This window comes from Lithobates pipiens, unplaced genomic scaffold (assembly GCF_037356315.1).
Source record: "Lithobates pipiens isolate NorthernLeopardFrog02 unplaced genomic scaffold, aLitPip1_a1.2 Scaffold_3, whole genome shotgun sequence".
Classification (NCBI taxonomy): Eukaryota; Metazoa; Chordata; class Amphibia; order Anura; family Ranidae; genus Lithobates; species Lithobates pipiens.
In genome coordinates, this window is record NW_027507790.1 from 140237844 (window position 1) to 140259298 (window position 21455).

General features: G+C 46.2%; 1 protein-coding gene across 1 annotated transcript in view; it reads right to left on the bottom strand.

The window, feature by feature from the left end:
• The window catches only part of MACIR (macrophage immunometabolism regulator), a 48109-nt gene extending 40982 nt beyond the window's left edge, over nucleotides 1-7127 (bottom strand). Inside the window, exon 1 of the mRNA XM_077462323.1 lies at nucleotides 6980-7127. The gene's annotated coding sequence lies outside the window, so the exon portion shown is untranslated. The remainder of the gene's footprint in view (nucleotides 1-6979) is intronic.
• Between the last annotated feature and the right edge of the window lie 14328 nt (nucleotides 7128-21455).

The window sequence follows — 21455 nt, forward strand, 5'->3', positions numbered from 1 at the left end:
TGAAAGCCCAACCTCCCCACAGTTAGTAACACACCCCTAGGAACACTCAACCCCTACACTGCCACCCACTGGTTAACCCCTTCACTGCCAGTGTCATTTACACAGGAATCACTGCATTTATATAGCAGTGATTGACAATGGTCCCAAAAATGTGTCAAAAATGTCCGATGGGTCCCCCACAATGTCGCAGTCACAATAAAAATCGCTGATCGCCGCCATTACTAGTTAAAAAAAAAAAAAAAAATTATTAATAAAAATGCTATAAAACTATCCCTATTTTGTAAACGCTATAACTTTTGCGCAAACCAATCAATAATCGCTTATTGCGATTTTTTTTACCAAAAATATGTAGAAGAATACGTATCGGCCTAAACTGAGGGAAAAAAAATGTTTTTTTATATATTTTTGGGGGATATTTATTATAACAAAAAGGTAAAAAAATAATGCGTTTTTTTCAAAATTGTCGCTCTATTTTTGTTTATAGCGCAAAAAATAAAAACCGCAGGGGTGATCAAATACCACCAAAAGAAAGCTCTATTTGTGGGAAAAAAAGGACGTCAATTTTGTTTGGGAGCCATGTCGCACGACCGCGCAATTGTCAGTTAAAGCGACACAGTGCCGAATCGCAAAAAGTGGTCTGGTCTTTGACCAGCAAAATGGTCCGGTCTGCAAGTGGTTAAAGTGGTTGTAAACCGTTACAAACCACTTTGATCTACAGCTAAGCCTAGATTAAGGCTTACCTGTAGGTCCAAGAAATATCTCCTAAACCATCAGGGTTTACTTTCTCTTTAAGGCAATGGATACATTTGGACCATCAAAACAGTTATCCTCCCCCCCCCCCTTCCCAAGTACAACATGCCTCAATTTAACTCATTTCAGAGAGTTTAGTTTAGTGGAGCTTTTCGGTCTGCATTAGGCCCCTTTCACAGGATCGATCCATTTAGGTTCTCCTGTCAGTTTTTCATGCGGACTTGATCAGAGACCCTCCATTTACTTCTATGGAGTGACAGATGTAAATGGACATGTGTTTAAACCTGCCTACCTTCAATCAGATCTGGAAAAAACAAACAGAAGGGGATCCATTCCCTTCCATCTGGCTTATCGGATTAGAGGGCAGTTGGGTATAAACAACCAACCAATCCGTTTACATCCAACTGCCCAAGAGCAGAGCGGGCTGTGTCCATGTCTGCTCTGCATAAGCAGAGTGGACACGGACCTGTCATCCACCCGCTTCACACAGCAGGATCAGTGGACAGATCCCTTGCTGATAAAATTGGGTCCTACCCAATTTTATCAGCAAGGGATCTGTCCACTGCCTAAGTGCGAAGCTTAATGTATTAAAGTGGTAGAAAAGTCCACTTTGTAATTTTTACCTACAGGTAAGTTTATAATAAAGCTTACCTGTAGGTAAAAATAAATAAACTCTCCTAAACGTGCACTGTTTAGGAGAAATACGCTCTTTTGGCAGCCAGTGAACCCACCAACACGTGCAATCTGAAGGAACGGCATACCTATGCTGTTCCTAAAGAGCACAGTGCTGCAGCTGTGACTCCCGTGCGCATGCGTGGGAGTGACATGATTGCGGCTCGGCCATGCAAACTGCCAGAGCCCGCAAACCTGGAAAGAAGACAAGGTGGAGATGAAAGCTCCTGACAGCGCACCTCTAGGAGGCTTCGTTCTATGGTAAGTATTTTATAATGTGATGCATACAATTACATTATATTGTGAAAAATATACCTGCACTAGAAACATAAAATAAACAGCAGCTGTGCACTATAACCCAGACACTAGGCCAATAAAAATATAAATATAGTAGCACATTGTGCCATTGCCTTTTTAGGGGAATTTATTTTAATATTTTACTTTTTATGACGCAGCAGTTTACTATCGCTTTAAAAGAACTCCTATAACTTTTTCGCAAAATGTGTGAATGTGGAATACGCTCAGCAAATGGTCAATCATAATCAACCCATCATGACAAGCAGAATGTGGCCCGACACCCAGCCACCCCTCAGACTAAAAATTAGAGCAGCAATTGCAGAGCCAAGGGAAGTCGTAGGCTTCTCCTCAGCTCTAAAATGGCATATGACACAGCTGGCGAGACCTGGGAGGACTTTCCTCAATGCTGCATCTGAGGTCTGTGATTATATTTCAGGAAGGGAGGGAGGGAATTTCAGCTTAGGTCAGAGAGGTTTGTCCTGGAAGGGGGTACATACTACTACAGTACTTGCCTGTTATATCATACTGACGCCTGCACTTTGCATTACTTACGTCTGACCCCTGCGTTCTGAGTAAGGATGAGCTCAGGCGTGTTCGCATGGTCCATGTGCAGAGCCCGCCAGGAAGTCGGCGCAGTGCTGCGCTAATCACAGGCAGTGAGACATTGCCCAGATGCGCGGCTGGAGAGATCGGGGAACGTCTCACTGCCTGTGATTAGCGCATCGCTGTGCCGACTTCTGGGCGGACTCTGCATGTGGACCATGTGAACATGCCTGAGCTCATCCCTAGTTCTGAGTTACCTACTACTGACCCCTAAACTACATTACATATTCCTGACTTTTGTGTTGCTCCTGATTTCGGCACTTTGCATTACATCCTACTGACCTCTGCACTTTGCATTACTTACTAGGGACCACTGAATTCTTCAAACCTTCTTTACTTGCTAATAACACTGTGTTAGGTTATCTCTTTAACCACTTAAGGACCACCTCACTCCGATATACGTTGGCAGAATCGTATGGCTGGGCACAGCAAGCGGGGACAGGTGCATTTGTAACACGTTACAACCTGAATATGGGTGCAACGTGTTACAACTTAGGCTTCATGTTAACGGGACATTGTTTAACCTCTCCTGAATGATTTAACTTGGCAGCTAGAAACCAGCATCTAAAAACATCCATTTAGCTGCACTTGCATGCCACGTTTGCGTCTAGAAGCATTTGTAAAATAAAAAAAAAGAAGAAAATGTTAAAAATCGGAAACACCTGTAAATGAAATGCTGCTAAACTTGAGATAGTACATTTAGCAGCATTTACAAGCTGTTGCATGTATTTGGAGTGTCAAATGCCGCTGAACAGCGTCTAAACTCAACTGCCCAGAAACTACTATAAACGACCCTGTGTAGATGTACTAATAAGATAACAGGAGAGTTCAGGCTCCTAAAAGTCCATTTACCAGCTGCAATGTACATGAGGACCTTCTTCTTTAAGTTTTTTCTTGCAATAAAAAGCCTGCTTGCTAATACAATTTATTTTTAAAATGTAGTTCTACTTTAAACAATACTTAAAGCAGAACTACAGGCTTTGTATATATGTTAGCAGGTGGGCTTGTATTGCAAATGAGACCCTGGGGGAGATTTACTAAAACTGGAGAGTGCAAAATCTGGTGCAGCTCTGCACAGAAACCAGTTTCCAGGTTTTATTGTCAAAGCTTAAAGAGGAAGTAAACCCTGATGAGTTTACTTCCTCTTTGTCTCCCTGCAAAGGTAAAGCACAATGGGCTACTATGCATCGCATAGTAGCCCATTATGTGTCACTTACCTGACACAGAAGCCAGCGATGTCACCGCTGTCCCCTGTAGCACGGAGCGTCCATCTTCTTCCGGGTATCGCTGCTCCTGCCACTCACAGTGCCAGAGCAGCAATGACGTCACTCCCGCACGGGAGCCACCACTAACGGCATATCGCCGCTAGCAGCGGCATGCCCAGTGCGCCGCTGTCCACGGCATATGCGCCATTGACAGAGGTGCTTGTCTTTTTGTAAATATCTCCTAAACCGTGTAGGTTTAGGAGATATTTCTTGAACCTACAGGTAAGCCTTACCTGTAGGTCAAAGTGGTTTGTAAGGGTTTACAACCACTTTAAAGTGGTTGTAAAGGCACAAGGTTTTTTTACCTTCATGCATTAAATGCATGAAGGTAAAAAACCTGTGTGCAGCAGCCTCCCCCCTCAACCTTACCTGAGCCCCCTCTCGATCCAGGGATGTCCACAAGAGCCTCGTCTCTCCAGGGACTCACACAGCGGGAGCCATTGGCTCCTGCAGCTGTCAATCACAGGCAGTGAGCCAATCAAGGGACGGAGACGACGGGACCAAGCCGCAGCTCCGTGTGTGAATGGACACACAGAGCCGCCGTTCGGGAGAGGACGTTCTTGGGTGCCCCCACAGCAAGTTTGTTGCTGTGGGGGCACCCGGCAGGAGGGAAGGGCCAGGAGCGCTGGCAGGGGACCCAAAAAAAGGAAGATCTGGGCTGCTCTGTGCAAAACCACTGTACAGAGCAGGTAAAGAGAATGTGTTTGTTATTTGAGAAAAATAAACAAAGCTTTACCACTTTGCCTTGAAAAAGAGATCCTACAAGGACCTGGTAGATAGACTTATGATGCCTATTGCCTTATGTAAACAAAGGACAAGCCTATCACTAGATCAAGGTGTGATGATGAAGATCCTTATTTTTGGATCATTGCAGAGTGGCACCATTCACCAATTCACTAAAATACCCTACATGAAATCTGGGTAAGCCTGTAAGGGGTACAATGGATACAACACAATTTGCCAGTGGATTTGAAAACTGGCTGAACAGAATTCAATTTTTTTTAGGCAGGTCAGACAGTCTAGATGTGTGTATTACCATTGAGTAGTTAGATATTTGGCTACACGTCCAATAGTTTACATACTAATGACTCTTTCCTGGTTGCTAAGGCAGCAGTGGCTCGGGTCATATATCATCTTCTCTTCTGGTTACTGGGAAGAACAGTATTGAATTCTGCCTTCCTGAAGCCTTAACAGCCTGCATATAAACTGTACAGCAACTTCCATCTAGAAGCCCTGGTTCACGCTGGAGCGTATTGACATGTGATTTAACATGTCAATCAGCGGCAACTGTCGTAAATGGCACCGTCTTAATGGGTACGATTTCAAAAAGTCGTTTCTGTACTACTTTTTGTAATTTTGGAATGCGGTTTACATTGACATCTGTGCAGGAACCTGCACAGATGTGTCTTAAATTGCGGCCGAAATCGGGACTGACATGTGGGAGTGAAATCGCGTGCGTTCTCCTCAACTTGCATGGCTTCAATCCCAGGGCTTAGTGTGAACCTGGGCTTAAGCATGTAAATCATAGCACCAAAAAAAAAAAAAAAAAAAGAAAAAAAAAGAAGGAAGTACCATTACTACACAGTGGATTGACGGCTCATGGCATAAGGATCATATACTGCCAAGGTCACATCCCTGTGAAATACAAACAAAAATAGAAAACGAGATAGAAAATATAAGATATACATCCCAATGAAACAAAAATCAATGACGCTGTTTAGATTTTCTGGACGACCGTATTTCTTAGTACATCAGTTTACACTTCTCCTTAGGAACGCATTGTAGGAGATGAATCATTTTTAAGATGGTGTGTCCAATACTATCCTTTCATACTCATACTGTTTATGATTACTACCAGATTTGCCACTTTTCATTTAATATGGCTGAACAGACAGTAAATACCGTGTTCAACTTTCTGCAGCATCATGGTGTGCGCTGAGTTCGGCAGCATTCAGAGTACCAAAAATAGAAGCGCAGATATTGATCGTAGAGCCTCTTGTAGAGAAATCTCCTAACACAGCATCTTCTAAACACAATAAAAGGCACTGCCACATGGGCAACACAGGATCCTGTGATCAGAGCTCTCCAATCGTCAACTCCACGCAGAATGAACGTACGCACACGATCGGGCAATGTCACCGCCATGCAAAATTACAATGAGAATCTGATTGTCACAAATTCAATCTGATCATCAAACAAATCCACACATGGGTAAAAAAATGGAGTGTAATAATCATAGGGACACTTTGCAAAGAGCCCCACCCCACTCAGGTAATCCACATCTCCTATTCAGGAGCTACTCTGCAGACATCATGCCATGAAATCATTGGGCTATTTATAGCCAAGAGGAGGAAGAGCACATATTGTCATCCTGTGCCCTGCTCATCCCAAAGGGAGCACACCATACAATGAGGAGGGGGATAGGTATTGTCATCCTGTGCCCTGCTCATCCCAAAGGGAACACACCATACAATGAGGAGGGGGATAGGTATTGTCATCCTGTGCCCTGCTCATCCCAGAGGTACCACACAATGATGTGAATGAAGATGAGGAGGATAGGTATTGTCATCCTCGGCCCTGCTCATCCCAGAGGTAATACACCACACAATGATGAGGAGGAGGAGGGGGATAGGTATTGTCATCCCTGCCCGGCTCATCCAAGAGGTAGCACACAATGATATGGATGATGATGAGGAGGATGGGTATGGTCATCCTGTGCCCTGCTCAACCAAGTGGTAGCACACCACACAATGATGAGGAGGATGAGGATAGGTATTGTCATCACTGCCCGGCTAATCCCAGAGGTAGCACATTATACGATGATGAGGATAAGGATAGATATTGTCATCCTGTGCCCTGGTCATCCAAGAGGTAGCACACAATGATGAGGATGAGGATAGGTATTGCCATTCTCTGCCCTGTTCATCCCAGAAGTAACACACCACACAATGATGAGGATAGGTATTGTCACCCTCTTCCCTAATCCCAGAGATAGCACAGATGCTGATGATGGGTAGCACACAATGATGAGGAGGATAGGTATTGCCATCCTCTGCCCTGCTCACCCCAGAAGTAGCACACTACACGATGATGATGATGATGATGATGGTGGTGGTGGTTATGATGATGATGGTTATGATGATGATGATGGTTATGATGGTGGTGGTGGCTCAGTGCATACATGTGATGACAGGGTTGCCACCTTGCTCCCCCACCCCCTTCATAGGAGCCCCTATATTAGATAGGACACGTGTGTACAGTAATCCCCCCATTCAGCACACAATGGGATGAATGGAGAACACAGCCGCTCCCCCGGTCCCCGGATGGTGTCAGCCCAGACCGGCGGAGTGATGTCCCCGATGACAGGCCCCTCCCCCCTCCGGTCCCCGTACCTTGTCACCCGGCACCTCCACTTCCTGCTGCCCGGGAGCCGGTGAGAGGAGCGGCAGGCTGCACGGAGGAGCTCCCAGTCACTGACACAGTGGGAAGAGGAGGAGTACGGCGGGAGGAAGCCGCCCACAGGCACTCCCCGCATTCAAATCAATGGCCACAGAAGGGCACCGCTATCACTGCCGGGTGGTGACACCGTCTCATAGAATTCTCGCCCTCCGGATATCGCGTTCTGTTTCCTGTGACTGGAAAGGTCATTCTATGGCCGTGCCTTGGTGGAGAGAGAACCGTGCAGGACTCATCCCGCCAAAATCATTCCTCACACAAGCTGTCCATTCTGTCATTATTTCTAGTGTTCCTATCCGTGTCCAGTATGGGTTGTCTGCTGTCATGAGGTGATAGAGGTCCCGTCCACCATGGAAGGGGTGGGCTGCCATTATTTCCCTGGGGTGGAGTCCCTCTTTAACCAACGAAGCTGCAGCAGGTTTTACCCCCTTCATGATCTAGCCATTTTTTCTATTTAGTGCTGTACTATTTAAACCCTAGACCGGGTTTACACCTTTGCAAATTATATGCAGATTTTTTCCGCATCCAATTTGCATATACCCACATCCAATTCGCATAGCAGGAGAATGTGACTGGCTCCCTATGGAGCTGGTTCACATATCTCTATTGTGGCTGTGGAGCGCACTGCACAGAAACGCTGTGCGTCTTTGGCTCAGTTTCAAGGCCGAATTCAGGCATAGATTCTGCTCTGAAACTGGGACACACAGTGCTCCTGTGCAATCCGCAGCCAGTTCCACTGTGAACCCGGCCTCAGTTCCGGCGCCTTCCAGTCCTTTAGGAGGTTTCAGACGCTCGGAGGCAAGCATTTCAGTCATGTTATTGGCAGTCACATGATCAGAAAGCTCCTGATCGCAAACAGCCAGGAGTTCACACTCTCAGCACAGCATTGTTTACATTTTGGTACGCATATATGCGTTAAGGCCCACCTGCCAAGAGGGCGCATATATGCGTACCAACAACGTGAAGAGGTTAACTGGTAATTGTTCAGTCCTGGAACGATGTACCCAAACAAAATTGATGTCATTTATTTCATAGAGATTTATTTTTTGGTGGTATTTCATCAACTCTGGGTTTTTTATTATATATAGATGAAAAAACAGTATTTTTTTACTTTCTGCTATAAAACATATCTAATAATACAAAAATCTTCATAAATTTAGGCCAAAATGTATTCTGCTACATGTCTTTTGTAAAAAAAAAAATGTATATACCGGAATTAATTTATTTTTATATATATATATATATATTTATTTTCTATACTACTAATGGCAGTGATCAGCGACTTATAATGGGACAGTGATAGTGCAAAGGACAATTTGACACTGGTTGGAAAAGGACGAAATGCCACTGACATCACCAGTGACACTGATGGTGGGTTCACGCTATCTTCGCATGCAGCTCACAGCAGGGGTCCGGTGCATCCCTGTTCACCATTTCTGGTCTGATTTCAGCCTGAAATGGACCAAAAGGCACACAGGGCTCCTGTGCAAATTCGCACCAGCTCCATAGAGAGCCGGTCAAAATCTCCTGCTATTGTGAACTGGATGCGGAGGTTTCCGCATCCACTTCACAATAGTGTGAACCCAGCCTAATACAGTGATCAGTGCTAGTACTATACACTGTCAACGTACTAATGACACTGGCTGGGAAGGGGTAAAGGAGAAGTATAGCCAAAGCTTGTTTGGCTGTACTTCTCCTGTGGATCACAAGAGTGCAGTTCGTTCTGCACTCCTGTGACCTGTTTTGAGCAGACAGCAGGCTAAAGTCCGCCGTTGTCTGCTTACATCACAGAATCAGGCTTTTGGGAGTAGGGTGAGCTCAGGCATGTTTAGATTCTAGTCTCATCCTGCCTGAGCTATCCCACATGGTCACTGCAGGCACTCATATATATGCCGATTGTATGCTTGAAGCTGTGGGGTGGGAAATGCCCTGGCCATTTATGATGGCCTTTATTTATTGACAGCTCTCTGGCAGGATAGCTTAGGTGGGTTTGGACTACGATCTGAACATGTCTGGGCTAAACTCTATTCAGGAGGTAGCAGTATCGCCTCCTGAATGTCTGAATCCCGCACCTGCACTGATTTGTGCATGTTTATACAAACCTATGAAGGGTTAGGTCATCTTTGCAAGAAAAAAAAAACAGCCAATGTCGTTAAAGCAGAACTAAACCTCTCAATTTCAGGCATAACTGAACCCAAGAATAAAAATGTAATATATTGTTGGCTACCATTTTTTAGATGTGGTGGCTATATTACATTTTTGTTTTCAAGCTTTATTTCCCTAATTTGACCTTGCGATCAGGAAGTAACACACCTCCTGTATTAGGGTGGCTACAGTCACTCTTCCACTGTCCTATGAAGGAGCCACCTTTGGACAGCAACATTGTCAATCAGTTGAGAGGGTAGCGTTAGATGGACTAGTAGATTTAGATAAATTTATTAGTCACATGTGCAAATTCAAAGGCTAACACTTATTAAAGTGGAAGTAAACCCTCCTATTATTTTCAGCCATGGAAGCTGCCATCTTGGCCTCTGTTTAATCTTCAACTGCCATGATGCTGCACATGTGATCAGTTATGACACCAGCCTTTGGATGGTGTGACAGTTTGGTTGAGAGCACAACCAATGTGACAGCATTTTTGGCATGCCGGGAATGTAACTGTTTTTTGGAACTATTAAATCGTTGGGTTTACTTCCGCTTTAATCAGCCACATAAACAGTATTTTTTTCTTTTGGGATAAAGGTTTTAATTAAATGAATAAAAGCTGACTTTTGAGGTTCATATTCATCATCTAGATCGTGTCTTTACTCGCTTTCTAAAGTTGAAGCTAAGTCATCTGATTAAAAACCGGAAACATTCCTGAAGCCATGTTGTGAAGGCTCAGGGGTATCTCTGGATCCAGCCAAAATACAGGTCAGCCAGCTGGCCAGCACCCAAGACCGTGACAGAACTCCACAGTTTTTTTGGACAGGTAGGTTACTACTGACGCTTACTCTTAAATTTGCTCAGTTTGCATCCCCTCTTACGTAGTTAGTTGTGGGGTCACTCTACTTAGCAGAAGGGCAAGTTCTCTCCTTTCATCCGGGCCAACTTGCAGCTCGTCCAGAAGAAAGCTTTTGAAGCCCCAAAGATTGCCTCACCACAGCCCCAATGCTGACATATGCTGTTTTTACAAAGACTTTTTGGGTCTACATGGATGGCAGTTTCCAGGAATCAGGGGCTGTGCCTGCTCAAGAACAGGATGGGATTGAGCATGGTCATAGTATTGCTTACGCCAGCCATAGTCTGCCGCCAAAAGAAAATAAATGCCAACAGTTATAGCTCCTTAAAGTTGGAACTTGGGAAACTGAAAAATTAGCAAAATACCTCATGGGGAAACAGGTGGATATCTATACTGATAATCCCATGATTTATATATAAATCGGCCAAACAAGGAGCCCTGGAGCAAAGCTAATTTTAACTATAAAATCTATTATAAGCCAAGACACTTGCATATCAATGTAGATGCTCTCTCTCCCTATCTTGTACAGCAACCACATCAGGATGTTGACCAGTGTCTAGAAGAATTTAAAGCTTCTCCCTTACAACAATGACAACAGAAACATTGAAATGTGTCAGTGTGGTTCAAGTTATACAGCCACCACCGCAATTTGTTGAAATCTACACCTTGGAAGAATGGGCTACTCCACTAGGGATGGCCGTAAGGTTCGCCTGGCGGTCGTTTCGCGGCGAATTTCGGCTGTTCGGCGGCCTATTGCCTCCGTTCGCCCGGCGGACTTCCGTGTTTACTGTGTAAAAGAACTTTGACCTATGATGACACATCCATCATGGGGTACAGGACTGCCAATTGAGACATTACAGCACATGGACACTTGGACATTCCCCCTAACTTATAAATAGACCCGATCCGGCGGCCATTTTACATTCTTTCTTCTGTCACTATAGGGAGAGGTTGCTGTGTGGAGCAGGGAGAGACTGCAGTGACCAAAATCGCTAGCTATTTGGTCCACAAAAGTTCTTTTCAGGACTGGTATCGGTGTTAGGTGTAGATCAGGATATAGGTTTGAGGCACTGCTGTGCTACTGATTGTTGCAGCAGCCTGTCTTTTGTCAGTGTAGAGAGAGGGACAGGACACTGTGTGCTGCAGGGACAGTCAGTTTAATCATTAGCTGTTACTATTAGGTCCACAAAAGTCCTTTTCAGGACTGGTATGGTAAAGTAGTACAGGATAGAGTTTTGAGTGCTATTCAAGTTATTGTTCCAGCAGCCTGTGTTTGGTCAGATTAAATAGGGACAGGCAGGAAGCTGTGTGTGAGGCAGTGAGGGACAGTCAGTTTGATCAGTAGCTGTTACTATTAGGTGCACAAAGGTTCTTTTCAGGACTGGTATGGTAATAGGCTTGTACACGTATAATATTCTTTATTCCAAATATAGAAAGAATATTATACTTGACTGCTGCCCTTCTGCTGCAGTAGTCCTTTATCAGTATAGGGACTGACGTACAGTCTGCTAATCATTCACAACCTACTTGTTCCACAAAGGTCCTTATAAAGACTGGTAAGGTATAGGGTACTATAGTACATAGGGTTGAGTGAGGTACAGTCTGCTATTCCTTAAGGACTGGTATAGGTCCACAATATATAGGGTTGAGGTGCACTATTGCTGACTGCTGCCCTTCTGCTGCAGTAGTCCTTTATCAGTATAGGGACTGAGGTACAGTCTGCTAATCATTCACAACCTACTTGTTCCACAAAGGTCCTTATAAGGACTGGTAAGGTATAGGGTACTACAGTACATAGGGTTGAGTGAGGTACAGTAGTCTGCTATTCCTTAAGGACTGGTATAGGTCCACAATATATAGGGTTGAGGTGCACTACTGCTGACTGCTGCCCTTCTGCTGCAGTAGTCCTTTATCAGTATAGGGACTGAGGTACAGTCTGCCAATCATTCACAACCTACTTGTTCCACAAAGGTCCTTATAAGGACTGGTAAGGTATAGGGTACTACAGTACATAGGGTTGAGTGAGGTACAGTCTGATATTCCTTAAGGACTGGTATAGGTCCACAATATATAGGGTTGAGGTGCACTACTGCTGACTGCTGCCCTATACTGCAGCAGTCCTTTATCAGTATAGGGACTGAGGTACAGTCTGCTAATCACAACCTACTAGTTCCACAAAGGTCCTTCTAAGGACTGGTAAGGTATAGCGTACTAAAGTATATAGGGTTGAGTGAGGTACAGTCTGCTAATCCTTAAGGACTGGTATAGGTCCACAATATATAGGGTTGAGGTGCACTACTGCTGACTGCTGCCCTATACTGCAGCAGTCCTTTATCAGTATAGGGACTGAGGTACAGTCTGCTAATCATTCACAACCTACTTGTTCCACAAAGGTCCTTATACGGACTGGTAAGGTATAGGGTACTACAGTACATAGGGTTGAGTGAGGTACAGTCTGCTATTCCTTAAGGACTGTTATAGGTCCACAATATATAGGGTTGAGGTGCACTACTGCTGACTGCTGCCCTTCTGCTGCAGTAGTCCTTTATCAGTATAGGGACTGAGGTACAGTCTGCCAATCATTCACAACCTACTTGTTCCACAAAGGTCCTTATAAGGACTGGTAAGGTATAGGGTACTACAGTACATAAGGTTGAGTGGGGTACAGTCTGCTATTCCTTAAGGACTGGTATAGGTCCACAATATATAGGATTGAGGTGCACTACTGCTGACCGCTGCCCTATACTGCAGCAGTCCTTAATCAGTATAGGGACTGAGAGTTTTGTCACCGGGTCATTTAAAAAATGACAGGCAGAGGAAGAGGCAGGCCCTTCCGTAGGGGTGGTAGGGGTAGGGCAGGAGCAACAGGCTTGAGCCAAAGTGGGAAGTTGCAGAAGGTGCGTTCAATTACTTTAAAGGACGCACCAGACTTAGTTGAGTGGCTCACTCAGCCTTACTCTTCTGCACCCTCCTCATCCTCTCGATCTGCACCCTCTTCTTCACTCTCTGCTATGTGCACCCAACCAACAACACCATCACCACATACCTTCCGCTTCAGTCACAGGAATTATTTTCCGATCCATATCAAGACATTTCTGATGCGCAGCCACTCTTAGCATTGGATCAGGAAGAGGAGGTAGCAAGAACCGCCACTCAGCAGTCTGACGACAGTACCCAGATCAGCCCAAGGAGGAGGTTGGTCCCCGGTGTTGCTGCCTACTTTCGAGATCTCTACTTATAGCGGTGGGGAAGGTGACGTCGATGATGACGTGTCTAGTGATGTCACGTGGGTGCCCACAAGAGAGAGAGAGGAGGGGAGTTCAGAGGGAGATATGGACCAGCAGATAGGGAGGAGAAGCAGGAATAACTTACATTGCACAGGAGGGACAAAGCAGACTGCTAATGTATCAGGAGCGAGTCATCGACCATGTACGGTCACATCTGGCGCTCCCAGGACACCGGCACATGGCTCCGCAGTGTGGGCTTTTTTTAACGTGTCCGCTGCTGACAATAGCGTTGCCATCTGCAATCTTTGCAGTCAACGCATTAGTCGCGGTAAGCCCAACACTCACCTAGGGACGACCGCCTTAAGAAGGCACATGAGCAGCCATCACCGAGCCCAGTGGGAGCAACGGAACACACAAAGCCACACTCCAGGCTCTCACCGTCCAGCCTCGTCTTCTACTTCTCCTATCTCCTCACAATTGTCCTCCACTCCACCTTCCATCACGCTAAGCTCACATTTTTCTGCAAAAAGGCAGGCTTCCATGGGCCTAATGTTCGAGTGTAAAAAAATGATGACGCCGGATAACCCTTTTGCCCAACGGTTGACGGCTGGCTTGTCAGAACTGATAGCCCGCCAACTACTGCCATATAAACTGGTGGACTCGGAGGCCTTTCGAAAATTTGTGGCCATTGGAACACCACAATGGAAGGTCCCAGGAAGGAAGTATTTCTCAGAGAAGGGCTTCCCAGAGCTATATGGCCATGTTCAGCGGCAAGTGAATGTATCTCTGGCACACAGTGTCGGTGCCAAGATACATCTGACCACAGACACGTGGTCTAGCAAACATGGGCAGGGAAGGTATATCACTTTTACTGCCCACTGGGTGAACCTTCTGACGTCCGTCAAGCATGTAACCCATGGCACCCGTGTAGATTTGGTTTTACCGCCACGGATTTCATGCAGGCCTGGCTCTTCTTCTTCTCCTCCTCCTACTTCATCCTCCTCCTCGGCTGACTCCTCCTTTTCCGCTGCTAGCATCTCTTCTGCTGCGCTGCCCAAGCTCCCCAGAACCTATTCGACATGCCAGGTGAGACGTTGCCATGCCGTGCTGCGTCTGTTGTGCCTGGAAGCCAAGAGCCACACTGGCCCGGCACTCCTTTCAGCTTTGCGTTCACAGGCAGATCAGTGGCTAACACCACTCAATTTGACAGTTGGTAAAGTGGTGTGTGACAGCGGTGCCAATCTGCTTAGCGCATTGAAACAGGGCAAAATTACGCATGTGCCATGCATGGCACACGTCTTAAACTTGGTCGTGCAGCGATTCGTTGTCAAATACCCTGGGGTCCAGGACATCTTGGAAAATCTCGGCCCATTTCAGAAGATCTTAGACGGCCATGGCTCGCCTTGCTGACATTTAGCGGCAACACAATCTGCCGGTCAGACGTCTTATTTGCGATTGCCCGACGCGATGGAACTCAACCTTCTATATGCTTGATAGGCTGCTCCAGCAGAAACGTGCAGTTAACGTCTACCTGTATGAACTCTGCGGCAGAACAGGTTCTGGGGAGCTGTTTTTTTTTCACCGCGCCAGTGGCTGCTCATGCGCGAAGCATGCAGACTTCTGCGGCCATTTGAGGAGATCACCAAACTGGTCAGTCGCAGCCATGGCGCCATCAGTGACATGGTACCTTATGCCTTCTTTATGGAGCGTGCATTGCGTCATGTCATTGATCAAGCTGTGGAGGAGCAGGAGCGGGAAGATGAGGAAGTCGCAATGCTGGATGAATTCCCAGGGGGGGCTACTCTATCTGAGACAAGTGAACAAAAGGAGTCTGAAGAGGAGTCAGAGGAGGATGGTGCCGGGGCGGATGAGGAGGAGCAAGAAGAGTATGCTTTAAACCTTTCTGGGATCCCTGTTGTTGTGCGTGGATGGGGAGAGGAGAATGAAGAGGACGAAATTATCCTGGATGATGAGCAGGAGCCAGGCCACCACACCGCTTCCAGCTTAGTGCAAATGGGGGCCTTCATGCTCCAGTGTTTTAATAGGGATCCCCGTATAAAAAGCATAAAGGTCAAGGACCAGTACTGGGTGGCAACGTACTTAGACCCCCGGTACAAACACAAAATGGCAGAAATGTTACCGCCGTCACAGAGGGCTGTCAGAATGGAGCACTTCCAGGCCTTGCTTCGAGAAATGCTGCATTCTGCTTTTGCGTGCGCTGGCAGAGGAGGAATTCCCACTCCCAGAGAAGGGTACCAATCCAACAGTGCCTGCAAGAAGAGGCCGGTTTAAAGATGTGTTGGTGACTTCGGATATGACGTCATTCTTTCAGCCGATCCATCAACAGGTGTCATCCGGATCCAGCATCAGGGAATGCCTAGACCGTCAGGTGTCCGACTACATCGGGTTAACGGCCGATGTGGACACTCTGAGGAGTGATGAACCCCTGGACTACTGGGTGGGCAGGCTTGACCTCTGGCCAGAGCTTGCCCAATTTGCAATCGAACTGTTGGCTTGCCCCTCATCCAGTGTCCTGTCCGAAAGGACGTTCAGTGCAGCAGGGGGGATCGTGACCGTTAAGCGTACTCGCCTAGCTCACGACAGTGTTAACTACCTCACATTTCTAAAAATGAATGAGGCATGGATCTCGGAGGAATTCAACACATGTGACCAGTAGACCATGTATATGTCTATAAACGATTTTTTTAATATATATATATATATATATATATATAGCACACAGACCTTTCTTCATTTGGCTCACTTCCTTGTCCAAAAAAAGCACACCGTACTATATGCCCGTACCCTCCTGTTTGAAGAGGTTGAGCGGTGTCATATTTCTACTGGGGCTGCTTATTATGAGGGGTTCCCACCATCCCTGTGCTGTGCTGACTTCCTCCTGGGGCTGCTTATTATGAGGGTCTCCCACCATCCCTGGGCTGTGCTGCCTTCCTCCTGGGACTGCTTATTATGAGGGGCTCCCACCATCCCTGTGCTGTGCTGCCTTCCTCCTGGGGCTGCTTATTATGAGGGGCTCCCACCATCCCTGTGCTGTGCTGACTTCCTCCTGGGGCTGCTTATTATGAGGGGCTCCCACCATCCCTGTGCTGTCCTGACTTCCTCCTCGGGCTGCTTATTATGAGGGGCTCCCACCATCCATGTGCTGTGCTGACAACCTCCTGGGGCTGCTTATTATGAGGGGCTCCCACCATCCCTGTACTGTGCTGACTTCCTCCTGGGGCTGTACCTCTGCTGTGCATATTATGAGGGGCTCCCACCATCCCTGTGCTATGCTCATTATGAGGGGCTCCCACCATTCCTGTGCTATGCTGACTTCCTCCTGGGGATGCTTACGGTGCAGGTGTCAGTGCTGTATATCACAGTGCTGTGTCAGTGCTGTATATCACGGTGCTGGTGTGAGTGCTTTATGTAGCGCTGCTGATGTCAGTGCTCTCTATCACGGTGCTGGTCTCAGTGCTGCATGTCACGCTGCTGATGTCAGTGCTCTCTATCACGGTGCTGGTGTCAGATCACTCTATCACGGTGCAGGTGTCATTGCTGTATGTCACGCTGCTGATGTCAGTGCTCTCTATCACGGTGCTGGTGTCAGATCACTCTATCACGGTGCAGGTGTCATTGCTGTATGTCACGCTGCTGATGTCAGTGCTCTCTATCACGGTGCTGGTGTCAGATCACTCTATCACGGTGCAGGTGTCATTGCTGTATGTCACGCTGCTGATGTCAGTGCTCTCTATCACGGTGCAGGTGTCATTGCTGTATGTCACGCTGATGTCAGTGCTCTCTATCACGGTGCTGGTGTCAGATCACTCTATCACGGTGCAGGTGTCATTGCTGTATGTGACGCTGATGTCAGTGCTCTCTATCACGGTGCTGGTGTCAGATCACTCTATCACGGTGCAGGTGTCATTGCTGTATGTCACGCTGCTGATGTCAGTGCTCTCTATCATGGTGCTGGTGTCAGATCACTCTATCACGGCGCAGGTGTCATTGCTGTATGTCACGCTGCTGATGTCAGTGCTCTCTATCACGCTGCTGGTGATCATCTCCTGCACCCTCTTCTTTGCCTACCCTGACCTTCCCTCTCCTCCATTGCCTTCATGCGCTCCACAGTCCTGAATTGTCACAACAATTTCACATATAAAAACAGAATGCTTGTAGTTGTCGATCCCAGATTCACCTCATACATGTGTTATGTCATTGGCCATGTGGTGGGACTATGTTTGCACAGCTAGTAATTATTTTGTGGCTGCAAATTTGACCTGTAGGTTTGCAAAGTTTGCCTCCCATTGAAGTCAATGGGGCCCACCGCGAACATTACGGTTCGCGAACGATCGGCCGCATTCGCAAAATGTCCCGTCGGAAGTTCGTCCATCACTATACTCCACAAGGAAAAAACCCTCCTATACGGAGAAACTCTGGTTTCCAGCCATAGTGCTAGAGTTAATGTGGCAGTGGGACCTTCTGAAGATGAAGAGAAAGAGTTATACTGCTGAGCTCGCATCCCTACCAAGCAGCAAGACATCTTCCAGATAGTGATTTCTCAGTCAGTTGCATTGGAGGTTTTCATCTTCTGCATTCTACCTTAGGGCACTTTGGTGTGGACCGCACAGGGGCCCACATCAAGTGGAATTTTTACTGTCCGGGATTAAAAGAATGTACACCAAAATAGGTTCAAGAGCAGTGGAATCACTTAAAAAAGCTAGACAAGTGGTTTCGGAGCATCATCAGGACTTGGCAGAGAAGGCTGCAGTTGGCTTGTTACCTTTGAGGGTGGAAGATCAGGTGTAGGTGTACCCTAGACATTCCACAAGTTCTGGAGGGCCCTATGGAGTTGTGCCTGCATCCTATTGAGATTGGGCTCTGACTGCCCAACAGATCCAGCAAAACAGGCTGTGAATCTTCTGAAGGCCCAGGTGAGGGTATTGTGTCTGTTCACAATAACCCTCTGGCACCATAGGTCTCCAGTCAACCATCTGCAGATGACCCTAGTGACAAAGTGTTGGAAATGGCAAATAACACCCTGTTAGGACCCCCAGAGGGCAGCTTCCTATTATATATCCGGGCTATGTTTGTGTAATGTTTCTATTTTTCATGTGTTTGCTGTGGTTTCTTATTGATTAATTTTCTTTGCATGCAGAGAACTGCATCTGTTAAAGAGTGGGGGTGTGTAGGATGATGAAACCCATCCTCTATCCAGTAGGTGGCACTGTGCCACTCTACATATGGAGTGGATTCTTTGGTGGAAAATTGTTCCTTTTTAGAGCTGCATCCTCTGTGGCCCTCTAGTCCACAGAGGATACAGCTGTCTGATTGGAGGCTGCAACTTCTGTGACCTCCCGCAGCCACCGTGGTGTGGGACTCTATGAATTAGGGTGCCCACACCATTTGGTATGTGCCTGGAGTGAGTAGCTAGGTGAGGGACAGAGATCCCATTTGTCAGGGAGAGTAGAGAGCACAGGATTCCTGACTGAGTAGGGTCAGTGCAGGGACATCTCTTGGTCACAGTGAAAATCTGGTATCCAGACCAGCACAGTTGGGTTCTCTTCAGTAGCACAGAGTGGTGTTACAATAGTCTGCAGTTCACTACCCCTCCAGCAGAAGACGTCCTTCGGTAAAACAGGCCATACTGGTAATACTACTACTCTTTTACACTGTGCTATTACTGTCTGTCATACTGGAAGCTGTGTGAATTACTACTACTCTATTACCAAAGTATTTGTGCCTAGAGTAATGTCTGCATTTATCTTTGCTAATCTCAATACAAGATATTATACAATAGTATCCAATTTCTCTCAGATTGAGTGTCCAGCCTACAAGTGAAGCGCTATTAAAATACATGCGTACAAATAAAAAGGTGGGAGTCAAGTTCAGCCATGTGACCTGTCTTAAGTCTCCTTTGGCGTGTTGGACCTCTGCAGACAGACCACATCTTCCAAACAGAAAACAGGAGTCCTTTTTGGCATCATGCTGGCAAGTGACAGGCTTTTCTACTCAGATTCCATTTAAAAAAAAAAAGAAAATGGAATATAATACTCTTGGACCACTACACCTTGAGCCACTGGATAGGATGGGTCCTCTGTTCTTTGCCTCAACTTTCACAAGAACTTCAGCCCCTCTGACACACCAGGTTGAATGTGTAAACATACAATATCTAAGGAAATCACTGAAAGTAATACTTAGTACCCAATAGTAGAGCTATCTAAAAATAAAATGAGCACCAAGACAGGTAGTAAAGGCAAACGTAATATATTAATACCCAATATGGCTGTTAATTAGGCAAGCATAAAATATTTTAACAATGGTAATAACATAATTTAGCATACAAAGTAAATTACCGTAAGGACTAGGCATAAGATGACAGTTCATCCATATCAGCATAAATAGGAGCAAGGCCACCACAAGTGCAGCTGTGAGTAGTAGTAAAATTATCTACTGAGTGCTGGAACTATACTGGCAGAGAGCATTTATGGCAAAGACGCTAGTCCTAGACCAACTGGGTATGCACCGTCCAAAAGAAAAGGAGAATGGTATCGGAGGGGGCAAGGGAACAAAGGAGGCTTGCAGAATAATTATTTTACGGGAGGGGCAGTCCTTTGGCATGTTCTTCCGGCTAGCGTTGAAGCCCTTTAAGAAAGTCTTCGCACTTAATGAGATTCCCAGTTAACCTGTGTGCAGTATAGGTACAGTATAGTCTTGACACAGTTGCAAGGTAGATGTGGTTCAGGTGTGGTAAAGGTTTGATGTAATGCAGTATAAGTGCAGTATGGGTTTTGTATGGATTGGGTACACTTGGTGTCTTGCTTTCAATGGCTCAGTCCCTGCTAGCAGTATCTGCAATGGACAAATAGCCCTCTCAGTCTTCGAGTTGCTGTGGTGACCTTTCTCTGTAGAAAGGGCCTCATTGGTCTCTCTCGGAAAGCCTTCAGTGATCAGCAGTGGGAAGCAAAGGGTGAGTGGATGCTTCAGTCTTCCTGTGGAAGTGGTGCATGTACAGTGAAGTGGGCAGTGCTTCACTGCCCTTGGGTGTCCTCAGGCTCAGATCTCTGCTGGTATGGTCTCCCGCTGGCAGACAGATAACTAGACAGAGATGCTCTCTAGCTAACTCCCTCGGTGACAAGAGGAAGAACTTTCCTGGGCAGTTTAATAAAAATCATCTGTCCACTCCTACTGCACAGTGGCTATTAGCATTTTTATTGTAATTAGTCTATTCATCCCATTATATGGCTACCGCCTCAAACTACAACTCACAGGATTCTCAGTACTCTGCATAGAAATCTATCTTGGTGTGAAAACCGGATGGCTTTCACACTGAGGCAACGTTAAAAAAAAAAATCTCCTGCAAGCAGCATCTTTGGAGTGGTTTATACGCCGCTCCTGCCAATTGAACCGAATGGGCACCTCTGTTGAACCACCAGCAAAGCGCCACTGCAGCGGCGCTTTGCGGGCCGTTTTAACTCTTTTCCGGCCACTAGCGTGGCTTAGTAGCCGAAAACCCCTGCAAAAACAACGGAAAATCGCTGGTAAAAATGGCACCAACACCCCAGTGTGAAAGGGCTCAATGAAAGGGCTTCTGTATTCCCGAGATGGTCCCTACAGTAGGTTTAGGTCTATAAGGTAAATGCATATATGGGTAAATTTGCACATTCAGTGCTGCATGAGATTGTAAATAGACCCATACGAATTAATAAAGATATATATAAATATACATACACATATACTTAACCATAAAGTGTCTGTATATCAGCAACGGGCATATCTTATGCTAAGATTAGGGATGAGCTTCGAGTTCAAGTCAAACTCATGTTCGACTCGAACATTGCCTGTTCGCCCAGCAGCGAACAATTTGGGGTGTTCACGGCAAATTCGAAAAGCCGCGGAACACCCTGTAAAAGTCTATGGGAGAAATCTAAAGTGCTAATTTTAAAGGCTTATATGCAAGTTATTGTCATAAAAAGTGTTTGGGGTCCTGCCCCAGGGGACATGTATCAATACAAAAAAAAGTTTTAAAAACTGCCGTTTTTTCAGGAGCAGTGATTTTAATAATGCTTAACCACTTAAGGACCGCCGCATGGCAATGTACGTCGGTGCAATGGCACCGACAGGCACAAGCACATACAGGTCTTATTGACCGGACTACGAGGAGAGGACACAGTAAGTCGGCAC